At 41.3% G+C, this 12,999-nt stretch overlaps 1 pseudogene across 1 annotated transcript; it reads left to right on the forward strand.

The window, feature by feature from the left end:
* The first annotated feature begins 9,186 nt into the window (after positions 1–9,186).
* LOC308511775 (beta-citrylglutamate synthase B-like) lies at positions 9,187–11,353 on the forward strand (annotated as a pseudogene). Its single transcript has 2 exons — positions 9,187–9,700; positions 10,669–11,353. The product of its transcript is annotated as a beta-citrylglutamate synthase B-like (transcript).
* The last annotated feature ends 1,646 nt before the right edge of the window (positions 11,354–12,999 follow it).

The raw sequence follows: 12,999 nt of genomic DNA on the forward strand, positions 1-12,999 counted from the left end.
CCAGAATATTCAGAAAAACAGCAAGGACTAAGGTTCAGTAAAAATAAGAAGTTAAGCCAGCACAGTGTCTTATTTCTTATCCAACCATCCAGGTCCCTGGCTTCCACTGCTCCTTTCCTTCCTATTTTCTTTTCCCTTGGATACAGCCCATTCTAACATTCCTTCCCACTTTCACTGCAATACCTACCTTTCTCAGGCTCACCAAATGCCTCCCACCATCCCCGAAGAAGACTCGGTGACACCATCCAGGACCCGATGACTCCTCACTCTTCACAGGCTCTTACCTGGCAAGGGACCCTCCAACTTTTTACTCTGGAAGAAGCTCAGGTTTTTAATAGTTTCAGATGAAACGGACTTGGGATGTTGAGGGAGTCATCAATTCTACTATAATTGTCTTTATTAATCCCGACCTATCCCTCCCTCACTAAAGGACATTCTCTCTCGCCCTGCAAACCTTGGACCTACTCTGACCACCCTCATCAACACAACTTTCTATCTACTCTCTAACATCAATCCCTCCTTCTCTACATCCTGCTGGATTTGTCTGTCACTGGCTCGAACCCTCATCATAGCCACTCCAATCCCAAACTATTGGACCACTAACTTAACTCTTACCTATACCAGACTTCAACGCACCCTATACAACATCTCTCTCTTTAATACGGAAAACACTACTCGATTAACAAATACCTCTCAAATCACTACCGCAACTACTCCTGCACCTTACTACTGTGCACAATCTATAAATTTACTCCCTCCCTTAGCCTGCCCTCCACCGGGTATTTTTCTCCTTTGTGGGACTACAGCCTACACCTGTGTCCCCCAGGACCTGTCACACTCGCTCTGCCTTTATGTCTTCCTAACCCCAGATCTTTCTATCAGAACAGAGGGAGAACTCAAATCCTCTCTTGGTCTTCTCAGATCTCGCCACAAAAGGGCAGCCCTTGTCCCCCTCTTATTGGGTACGGAGTCCTCACTGCAGTAGGGACAGGCATAGGAGGCATTTCCTCCTCTGTTCATTTCTACCACAAATTGTCTGCTGAATTTTCAGAAGACATCTCCATCATTAGCAATTCTCTTGAATCCCTTCAAAGGCAGGTAGACTCCTTAGCAATGGTAGCCCTACAGAACTGGCGTGCTTTAGATCTCTTGACAGCAGAAAAAGGAGGTACCTGTGTCTTTCTTGGGGAAGAATGCTGCTACTTTGTAAATGAATCAGGAATTGTCAAAGATCACATTAAATCCCACCGGGACAGGATTGACCAAAGACACCGTAACCACCTAGAAGGGGGATATGACATCTTTGGCTCACTTATACCATGGCTCCTCCCACTATTAGGCCCACTGGTGTTTATTCTTTTAATCTTGCTCTTTGGCCGCTGTCTCATGCACTGTTTCACTAGTTTTTTGCAGAACAGAATGCAGGCATTCGCCAACCAGAAGGTGGGAGAAATCTATCTGGCCTTGAATTCAGAACCTAGAGACACCTATGTCACTGGAATCTTTGAGACCCCAGGTAGATGCCCTTGACGACGTCCCCTCTCAGCAGGAAGTAGCTATGGAAGACAGACCTTCGCCCCCTGACCTTGCCCGGACTCTCAATTTTTTTTAATATTACCAAAAGCCTGGAATGATAGATCCTCCCTTCCCCCAACTGGTGGGCAGGGTATGACGTAACCTGCAGCCCAGAAATACCTGAGTGACTAACCAGGTACCTTATATGGACTATCCATTGGACCACCAATCCACACCTGCCAAATACCCTAAGCCCTTATCCTATATGGACAATGCAGTAAGCCACCAATCAGTGTGCGCTGAGTACACTAAGCCCCCCACCCCTTCCCATTCCGCCCCTCAAAAGGTGTGCCCACCCCTGCACGTGTTGCTGCTCTCCCCTTGCGAGACAGCCCGGCAGGTGCTTTTCCTCTAATAAAGCCTGTAATCCTGGTTTTCGCCCTCCATCTGATTTTTCAGAAAGTATTACAGATGTTCCCCTTTTTCCCCCATTTACCCCTCCACCCTGCATCCTCCACTTCCAGGCCTTCACCACACTATTATCTGTGTCCATGAGCTATGCTTATCTGCTTATATGCATATAAATTCCCTGGTTAATTCCCCCCCCAAAAAACTCCCACCCCCACCTTCCTTCTGAGATCTGTCAGTCTGTTCCATGCTTCTGTCTTTGGATATATTTTGTTCATGAGTTTATTTTGTTCATTAGATTCTACATATTTGCCTGAAACCCTTTTTCCTTACAAAGCATGTGGCTGACTCACTCCTTTTTTCTTCTTTTAAAATGTTTTACTATTATTTTGAAATGAGTAAGAAAGTATTATTTCTCACACATCCATGAAGCAATTTTTCTTTTTAAAAATGAGTTATAATTCACATACAATAAAATTCACCCATTTTAAAGTGGACAATTCCATGGTTTGTAGTATATCCTGTGGATGAAAAAAGGGGTTATACAGAAAGTAACCTAACAGGGTGATCTGAATATAAATTCCTAACTGGGCAGGTCATGGTGAGTAGTCAAGCTCCAGGCCTGTAACTTCTTTAGTGAAAGTTTTAGGCCAGCGCTGTTCATTGTTCTTGTTCATCTAGGTTAACACACCTTTGAAATATTACAAGTAAAACCCCTCAAAGGGGATATTAACCCTTAAGAGAACACATAGTCTTGTTAACTATTCTGTAATCTAGTCCCCACCTTGCTTTCTCCAATCTTCTTTATGCCCCCTCCTTAATTGCAAATGCACAAAAGACACAAAACTGTTATTCTTCAGAGCATTTGATATCTTGCTTGCCAGCATATGGTACAAGGTTGATTCAAATAAACTTTTATAAAAATTCTCTACAGGTTTGGATGTTTCTTTTGTCCACAATTCATATAGCTATACAATCATCACCATTACCTCATTTTACATCATTTTATTACCCCAAAGAGAAACTGTATACCCTATAGCTATTATCCCCTCACACCTGCCATTTCCTCCTCAGCCTTAAACAACCAACAAGGCACTGTCTCTCTCTATATATAAGCCTATTCTAGAAATTTTATATAAACAGAATAATACAAAATGTGGCCTTTTGTAACTGGCTTCTTTCTATTAAAATAATGGTTTTGAAGTTCACTCCTGTAATAGAAGTGATTCAACATTTTTTATGGTTGAATATTATTCCATTATATCAATATACCACTTTTTGTTTATCCATCCATCATTTGATGGGCCTTTGAGCTGTTACCACTAAAGAGGTTCAAAAGAAGTCTCCCCAGAATATGTTACTTTGGCATGTGGAGTATTTTGAGCTAAAGACGATCAAGGCCAAAAACTCAGGAAAAGTGTTTTGGTGGGGTTTTTTTTTGTATGTTTGTTTGTTTTACCTCCCTCTTAACTGCCTAAAGGAATTTCTATAGAAGGCCTGGTCTAGGAAGAGACTATCACCAGAGATAACTACACAGAATATGTACTTGGTGTGGTGGGCTGTGGAGGAGCTGGCAGGACTTAGAAATAAAATTATTCTCTGTGTCCCATCGTCTCTGCATGGCATGGAAAATATTTGCTTTTCTAACATTTGCTTTTCTCATTTCCTAAATTGTCTTCCACCCTTTTAAAGTTCAGAATCAGGCAACCTTCTCCTAGCTCAGGGTGACATATAAGCCTCAATTACCTGACCACTTATAGGTCTCAAATTCTTATGAGGCCCCTGTACATAGATAATTAAATTTGCTTCCTTCTTTCTAAACTGTCTTATGATAATTTGATTATTAGACCAGCCAAAGATACTAGAAGGTTAGAAGAAGAAAAAAATTCCACTGCAACACCCCTTTTTGGCTATTGTGAATAATGCTGCTGTGAACATCCATGTATGAGTTTTTGTGTGGGTCTGTTTTTATTTCTTTTGGGTATATATAGACGTTACATTGCTTAGTCATATAGCAACTCCATGTTTTTGTCAGTGGACTCACTCCTATTCAGGACACTGCTCAAATGTGACCTCCTTTGAGAGCCCTTCCCTGACACTCCATCCAAAATAATCACACCACCATTGCCATTCTTCATCACCTTTACCCTATTTTGTTTTCTCATAGCCCTTACCAATGTCTAAAGTCATGTTTATTTTATTAGTTTACTTTTTTTGCCATCTGTGGCTCCACACTAGACCATTAATTGCAAGGAAAGAGGCATTGTTGGTCTTGCTCGCTGCTATTCTCTCAGCAACTAGGACAATTATCAGCAAACAGTATGAACTCAATAACTATTTGTTGACTATAGGGATGAAATGTTTGTTCTTTTCTTTCCCACTGCAGGGCCTACCCACAAATCTATTACTATTTTAGTGCTTTCCCATTTCCTTAATTGCTCTTCGGGAAAAGTAAAAACTTGCCCATTTAAATTATAAAAAGAAGTGGCTGTAGCCAAGAATGTGTGGATCATTTGACTTAGATTTGCACCTCCCACCCCACCCTCTGACCCCCACCCCAGGAGTTGCAGAAACAAAGCCATATGCCTTTAGTGGCAATTCCATAAGATTGCAATAGATGGGGGTGTTGAAAGAAAGAAAACTCTAGTGAGTTTTCTAGTGACAAGTGAAATGCCCAACTTTGCAGAGTTATAAATTGAGGATTTCTTCTTTGAAAAATTAGACACTCTTTAAAAATGACTAGACTTTTTCAACCTTTAGATAAAATGTATATTTTGTAACATTTACATGGCTCTAAACTAAAAAAAAAATTTCTAAGAAGAACAGTATGAGTCCATTATATCTTATCTGGGAAATGACAGATAAATTGTATGATAACCTTATTTGATCTTGTTAATCAATTATTTGGATAAAACAAATGATACAAGTGTTGAGGAGAATGGGAGAGGGAATATTATCTGAGGGATTTTTCCTCTCAGGTCTTAATAGAAAAATAAGATCAAGATTTGTATGAAAAAACGTTTTCTTAACTTGTTTCCATTTGCCTTCATATGCCCTTGTTTGAGGATGGAGGTTTAAAAAATATCAAGATGCAGAATTTAATAGGTGTAAATTTCAAGATAACTCACTAGCATTTCAGAAAAAAAACAGAGTTGCTTATATAACATTTTCATATGCATGCTAATACCTTTCTGCAGAACTTTACATTTCAGAGATGTTTGAAATTGCTCATTGAATATGTTTAAGCCTTGAATGAATAGTAGCCTTTGATGAAGACTAGGGGCCTGAAAGGGGGAGAGGAGGCTGTTTTGTAGAGGTTTCAAGTTGAGTGATTCTCCAAATCTAATCACATAATCAAGTTTTAAGTAGATAGTCCCAAAGAGCAGAAGACAATCAATGACATATATAAACGCAGATAAACATCTCACAACTATTTCTTTTCTAATGCATTCCTAGTGACTGTAATAATACACAAAACAGTGAGGAGCAAAACCAATTGAAGAAGGATATAGTCAGATCATCATTCATATGAAGTTTAAAAAGATGCAAAAAAAAAACCCTACCATATGTTGTTTATAGATGCATATGTATTTAGTAAATGTGCAAAAACTTGCTTAGGAATGAGAATCTCTACATTCAGGACCTCTACAAATAGGATAAGATTAGGAAAATACACAAAAGCTACACTTGTATCTATCAGTTTTTTGGTAAATGTTATTGAAATATAATGTGTAAAAATAAAAGAGTACAGTTCAATAAATGTTTGCAGTGTGAGCATACCTGTATAAACAGTGCTGTGTCTGTATCTGGGTGGTGGGTATGTGAATATTGGTTATAATATTTGTATTTTTCATATGCTGAAAATATTTAATTTAAATATTTTTAAAGAAAACTCCACAAGTATTAGACTACGAATCCTTTAAATTCCTTATCAGTTGTAAAGCCTTTGAAAATCCAACCAAAAGTAGGATCTTAGGGCAAAATGAGTTAAAAACTATAATTACCATAAGTTATGCCATTTTTTCATTTTATATCATTACTAGAGGCTCGGTGCATGAAATTTGTGCGTGGGAGGGGTCCCCTCAGCCCAGCCTCCACCCTCTCCAATCTGGGACCCCTTGGGGGATGTCTGACTGCCAGTTTAGGCCCAATTCCAGGGATAGGGCCTAAACCGGCAGTCAGACATTCCTCTCACAATCCTGGAATGCTGGCTCCTAATCACTCACCTGCCTGCCTGCCTAGTCACCCCTAACTGCCCTCCCCCTGCTGGCCTAATAGCCCCTAACTGTCCCCCCTGCCGGCCTGGTCGCCCCACACAGCCTGCTTATTCAGTCATTTGGTCGTCCCTCACTAACCCCCCTGCTGGCCTGGTTGTAGGCAGCCATCTTGTGAGGGCGTGAGGGTTAATTTGCATATTACCTCTTTGTTATTTAGGATAATACATACTATAATATCAAAAATGTAAAGAGTTGTAGTTGTTAAGGTTGCTGAAGGAATGCATGAGGCCAAAAGGGGTAAAGAGTTATAAATTTATTATTACATCTGCTAGCAGAAGGGCTGAGGCCAAAATGGCATCAGCAGGGCGAGGTAGGGGGAGCAAGATATTTTTGTCTCTTGTAAAGATCAGTGAGAGTAATAAGTGGGACCAGGTGCAGGTGGGGGACAGGTGTAGGTGGTCACTGGAAACTGGGTGAGGAGGTTTACTGGAAGCCAAAGGCCGTTAATCATGAAACCTACAATGAGAATAACAGGAAAATCACCAGGAGGGGAGAGAGCCCCAGCAGGCATTATGGAGTGCAAGAATATGCCAGTAGTGACTTGGAGCCAATAGAAGGGAATTTAATGTATACGGTGGTAGTGGTGATGGCGATGGTAGTGATGGTGGTGGGGCAGGGGGTTAGTCCTGCCCTTTTCTTTCTGTAGCCACTTCTCAGCTCAACCCTGAATTTCAACATAGCTAATAAGGAGCCTCTGTTGCAGGTTGCCAGAGAATCCTGTCTTCTATCTACACTGTCAGGACTGCCACACAGGGAAAAGGAAAGTGTGTTCATGGTTGTTTTGGCTTGGATGCTACTGATGCTGACCTCTGCTGGCAGAATATTCAACTTGTAGTTGACCACTTGCTGCATGCCTTTCCTGCTATCAATCTAGGCCACCCCCAATTTATAAACACCATGTGCATGTTGAAATCCATTGTTTATAGCTTGCCTGCATTATTCTATAAACACAAGCACTGTTTCACATAGTAGTTGATCCCCCAGGGTCATCCCTCCAAATCCATAAAGTAATCAAAATTTACCTATGTTTCTTTGGAAAATGCTTTCAATTAAGATCAAGTGTTTACCAAGTATCTCCTGTGTAAGGGGAGATAAGACATTAGCATGAGTGACAATGAGAGACAGACTATTTGAAGTGCCAGTTGGAGTGGTGCAGATGGAGAATAGTCAAGATTAAAAAGAGGAAGATACCACATTTGGGAAGGAGAAACCATGGAAGGCTTTAAGAAAGCAGTGGAGCCTGGCCAGTGAGAGTCAGTGGATGAGCATCGACCAGGAGGTCACAGTTTGATTCCCAGTGTGGGCTCGATCCCCAGTGGGGGGATGTGCAGGAGATAGCCGATCAATGATTCTCTCTCATCACTGATGTTTCTATCTCTTTCCTTCTCCCTTCTTCTCTGAAATCAATAAAAAAAATATTTTTAAAAAACAGACAGCAGTGGAATTTGACATGAATGGTGAAAGTTAAAGGGGTAGGGTGTTTCAAGGAGATGGAACAGCAAAAACAAAAGCATGGAAATTGGAAGATATGAAATGTGCTAGAAAATGGCAAATATTGCAGAGTATTAGGGAAGAATCCAGATATGTAACTTGAAAATCCCAGACTATCCTTGGCAGCAGGTACAAAAACAACCTCTTCCTCCCACCCCCTGTTTGGACAATGACTCCTCTAGTTCAAGTAAGGCACACTAAGGGTGTTAAGATGTAGAATCCAGCAGGTTGAAGGTTGCAAGTTTTTTGAAAAAGGACTCTGGGATATAGAATACACTCGTGCACTTGGAGGAGAAGCTCTGGTTAGGGCTGAGAAATGAGCAAGAGCTGCCCCCATTTCCTCCAATTCTGCCCCTCTTCTGCTTTCTCCTCTCCACCTCTGGCCAGCCCAAGAGACTTGACACTGAAATAATAAGAGAGTGTGATGGGAAAACTTCAGTTGTCAATTGGGGCTGACACTGATACTTACTTTGGGGAGGGGTTGGGTGGTCTCTGTGGGGGGTGGAGTGGTGGGGAGTTGAGAGTAGCTGTGGAAGGCAGTGGTTAAAAAGGGATTTTTCCTTCATTCCTCTTCACCTTCTGGAAGTTGGTCTTTGTCACTCTTGCCCTGGGCTTGCCAGGAGGGAGAAATTGAGATAGAAATGTGCGAGAGTCCACGGCCAGCATGGCTTTCGCGGGTTCAAAGACTTGGGAGGGCTGACGCACAAATGATACACACAAGACGGAATATTAATTTTTATAACTACTGGCGGAACCAGAGAATAACTCAACTAAAGAAGTCGAGTTCTCCCTGTTGCTCCTGTCCCAGCTGCTTTTATTAGCTAGAATACACAGTTGCCTTTAGGAATGCAAACAGACATATCAATGGTAATGTTTAGCAAACAGTAAGATTGCCAGGTCTTGGGGGAGTTTGCTTAGGCCATTGAGTCAGCAGCAGGTAACAAAATGTAGATATTCATCCTGTGAATTATCAAAAGGCGTCCTGGTCAGCCTTCTGCCAGACTCCTCACATTTATATCAATTACTGTTGATCTTGGTCGTCAAGAGAAATGGATATCCTGTAGCTAGGGTGGCAGTTCCTCGGTGGCAGCCATATGTAGTTAGTCTTACATACATCAAAGAGACTCCCAGCCTCTTTTTTTCTATTTAAGTGTGGAGGAAAATTTATTGTTAAGTTGGGAACATTCCTTTGTAGCAGAAGAGAGCAATCTATCATCATCAGAGAGGCTAAGGAAGCATGAGTTTGAAACTCAATTTGATAACAGTAATGATAACAATGAAATAGCTAACACTTTTTAAGAGAATGCTATGTGGTAGGCACCTAACTTTTCTTACCTTATTTAATCCTCACAGTATAATCAATATAAATGGAAGCCCTGAGCTCAAACCAACCTGAGTTTAAAATCTTAGCCCTATTGAAAGATGTTTCACCTGAAGACTCCTGCTCTCAGATTTTGGACTTGCTTTTGCTAGCTCCTGCAATCAAATAGTTTACATTCAGGAAGAAATCTTCCAGGTAAAGGAAGAACAAGCAGATCAAGATGTGTAGCGCTGTGGCTGCAAAGGTATGATTTTTGACAGATTGTTAAATCAATCAGGGAAGACTATCCCTGAAAAGAGATCTTATGAACATTAAAGGCCAAGTGTTGTGAGGAGAAACTGGATTTTAGGGCCATGTTGATGGATGAGGTGGTGCTGATAACTGAACAAGGAAACCTGGGTCTGTGGATCAATGGAGAATTAATTCCTGCCCACCCATAAGTGGTACTGAGAGTACCAACCCCTTAGTTGCAAAGTAATAGTGACATCACTGTTTTGTACCATCTAGAGAAGATAAAATGCTGGTTGATGAATTGATCTCAAGCCATCATGAACTGTGTTAATAAGTTCTGGACATTTTAAGGTTTGGTTGGCCATGGTGTTCCTATCCCAGATACTTTCTCTTATAGTGGTCATGAAAATTTTTCTATGAAATTATTGATGAAGCAGAAGTACTGGAGGTACCATTAGTAGTAAAGAATACATGGGGTCAGGCAGTGCCCTCCCCCAATCTGTCTCTTGCTTCAACAATGTTTGGACAGAACAAACCCAGGGACACCCCTTTTTCCAGCCTCCAACCACCGTCCAACCTCTTTTTCTAGTCACCACCTTTGGAACCACCTCAGCGATCCTCAGCATCGGAGACCAGCCAACTCCGTTGTGTGTGTGTGTGTGTGTGTGTGTGTGTGTGTTTGTGTGTTAACCTTAACTCCTTATTGCCGACAAACTATGAACACCCAAATTTGCCAGAATAATTCCACCAAGGCGGAGGCTGCCGTCAACTGCCTGGCCAACCTGCATCTGTGGGTCTCCTACACTTGACCTCTCTCCGAGCTTCTCTTTCGATTGCAGCGATGTGGCTCTGGAGTGCATGGGCCACTTCTTCCACAAGTTGGCAGAGAAGAAGCGCAAGGGCGCTGAGCGCAAGGGTGTCTGAAAGTTGCAAAGCCAGCGTGGTGGCTGCATTCTCTTCTAAGATGTGCTGAAGCCTTCCCAAGATGAGTGGGCAAAACTCAGGATGCCATGGAAGCTGCCATGGCCTTGGAGAGGAACCTGAACTAGGCCCTTTTGGGTCTGGATGCCCTGTGTTCTACCCGCACAGGCCCTTATTTCTGTGACTTCCTGGAGAACCACTTCCTGGATGAGGAGGTGAAACTCATCAAGAAAATGGGCAACACCTGACTAATCTCCACAGGCTGGCAAGCCCCCAGGTTGGGCTCAGCGAGTATCTCTTCAAAAGGCTCACCCTCAAGCATGACAAGCAACCTTTGAAGCCCAGAGGCCTTTGAGGGGCCCCTTTGCATTTCCCTGGTGTCTAGTTTTAGCCTGAGCCTCTCCCCAAAACCACTAGCCATTCTTTTAACCACCCTGGAGCCTTCTCCCATGCATTGGACCAAATGGAAACAATAAACTTTTTTGCAGCAAAAAAATTAAATAGAAAATAAAGAATACACGGGGTCATAGAGGCAAAGCTATTTTCTTAACTCGAGATAAGCACCATTTGACTGATCTAAGCCCTTTTATTATCCGTGTGGCTCCATACTTGTTCCAGAAGTATGCTAAAGTCTCATGGAAGGGGTGTACATGTCATTGTTGTGGGAGGCCGTGTGGTTGGCACTGTGGTATGTTGTTCAACAGACAGGAGGATGTAAAGCAACTGCTCATTAGGTGGTGTGGGGATGATGTGCAAATTGAGTGAACAAGGGAAGCAGCCAGTTATCCTGGTGTCTAATATTCTGGGGATGGATGTGTGTGGTGTTGACCTGTTGATGGAAGAGGATAGTGCCTCTGTGTCTCTGATGCCAATGAAAATGTAGGTTTCATCACCTTTGATAAAGTTTGTAATCTAGATGTAGCTGGTATCATAGCAGATTATGCGTCCTCCCTTCTGCCCTCTGGCTTGCTCATTGGGTGTATATTTTTGTTTGTGGTGTCATATCTTGCTGCTCTTCGTGGTGTCCCCAGCCAGTGAAATTAGTTAGAAGGAGCTGAGTCCCACAGCCAGCACTACTGCCAAAATGAGCGCAAGTTCCAGCTCTGCCAACAGCACCCCTGAAAGCACCAAGCTCCCAGGGGGCCTATTCAACATGAACCACCTGCTAGCCAATGAAATTGAACAGTGACTACATTGGTAAATAATTAATTACAAGAAATTAATTACATAATATGACAAATAATAATAATTACAAAACCCTTGTAAAATTTGCTTTCTTTTTCTTCTTTGTTTTACTTATTATTTTTTAACCAACTTGCAATGCTGTTCATGGAAGATGCTCAGGATGAAGAGAAAAAATTGAGTAGGATTAGTGAAGAAAGAAGAGGTCAGACAGAGGAGACCTCTGCTATTAAGGTCTTACTGACTTCAGTCCTTGCCGGATAGCTCAGTTGGTTAGAATGCTGTCCCAATATGCCAAAATTGTGGGTTCAATACCTGGTCATGGCACACACAAGAATCAACCAATGAATGCATTCATAAGTGGAACAACAAAATCTCAATCTCTCAAATCCATAAAGCACACACACACACACACACACACACAGAACTTACTGACTTTTAAACAGCTAGGCAGAAGAGGTGAGATACAAAAAATGTCAGGCTCTCATAGTTACCCTTTTATTACTCAAAATTGTTTGTGCTCTCAGGCCATGAAGAACATATATAATTTTTTTTCATGGTCTCTTGCTTTTGTTTTTGTACAGTGAGTAAAAATTTCAGAGTAGCACAACTTCACATTGTGGTGCAAAGATGTGTAATGGGTGAGAAAAACATCTACCTAAGTTATAGGAATTTTTATACAAGCCTGAAAATTCTGCCTTTACTGTATTAATTACGAGCTCTATATTAATAGCTTATGAAGTCTTGAGGGGCTCTTATTGGGATTTATTATTTCCTTTTTTAGTTTTTCCCTTAATTTGGGTGAGAGTGCAATGTAAATAAAGGTTTTTTTTTTAATGACAAAAAAGAAATGTAAACCCTGTCACTTAGTAGCTCAAGCACAGTGCTTAACACAGAGTAAGAACTCAATAAATATGAAGTAAACAATCAATTGTCCAATCAATTGATAGTAATAATTAATGTTAATTGCCCTAGCAGCTAGGGCCTAGCTGGTTTGGCTCAATGGATAAAGTGTGGGCCTGGGGACTGAAGGGTCCCAGGTTCAATTCCAGTCAAGGGCACATGCCCAGGTTGCAGGCTCGGTCCCCAGTGGGGGGTGTGCAGGAGGCAGCCAATCAATTATCTCTCTCATCATTGATGTTTCTATCTCTCTCTTCCTCTCCCTTCCTCTCTGAAATCAATAAAAATATATTTAAAAATATAATAATAATTAATATCACAATGTATTATGTATACACACACAATCCTGTGAAGCAGGTGCACTTATTATTATTATGTTCTAAATGTGGAAATTGAAGTCCTCTAAGAAATTTGTGCAAATTTGCACAGCTACTTAGTGGAAGAACCTGAATTTAAAACCAGTTGTCAGTACAGTTTTTGTTAGAGTTGATGAAAAAATTCTGGAAATGACTGCACAGCATTGCAAATATGCCTAATGCCACTGAATGGTATATTTTACCAGACATACAAAATAAAAACAAGCCAGTTGTCAAAAGCTTGAATCTTAACCACTGTGTTATATATACTGCCTCTCAATGAACATTAATTGAGTTTCTATTGTTCATAATGCTCTTCAGTGTCTTAGAACAAGGGCTAGATTTGCAGTCAAAAGATCCTGTATTCAAATACCACTTCTGCTTCTTACTTATGTTA

The sequence above is a fragment of the Myotis nattereri genome (assembly GCF_964212035.1).
Source record: "Myotis nattereri genome assembly, chromosome: X".
In the NCBI taxonomy this organism is placed as follows: Eukaryota; Metazoa; Chordata; class Mammalia; order Chiroptera; family Vespertilionidae; genus Myotis; species Myotis nattereri.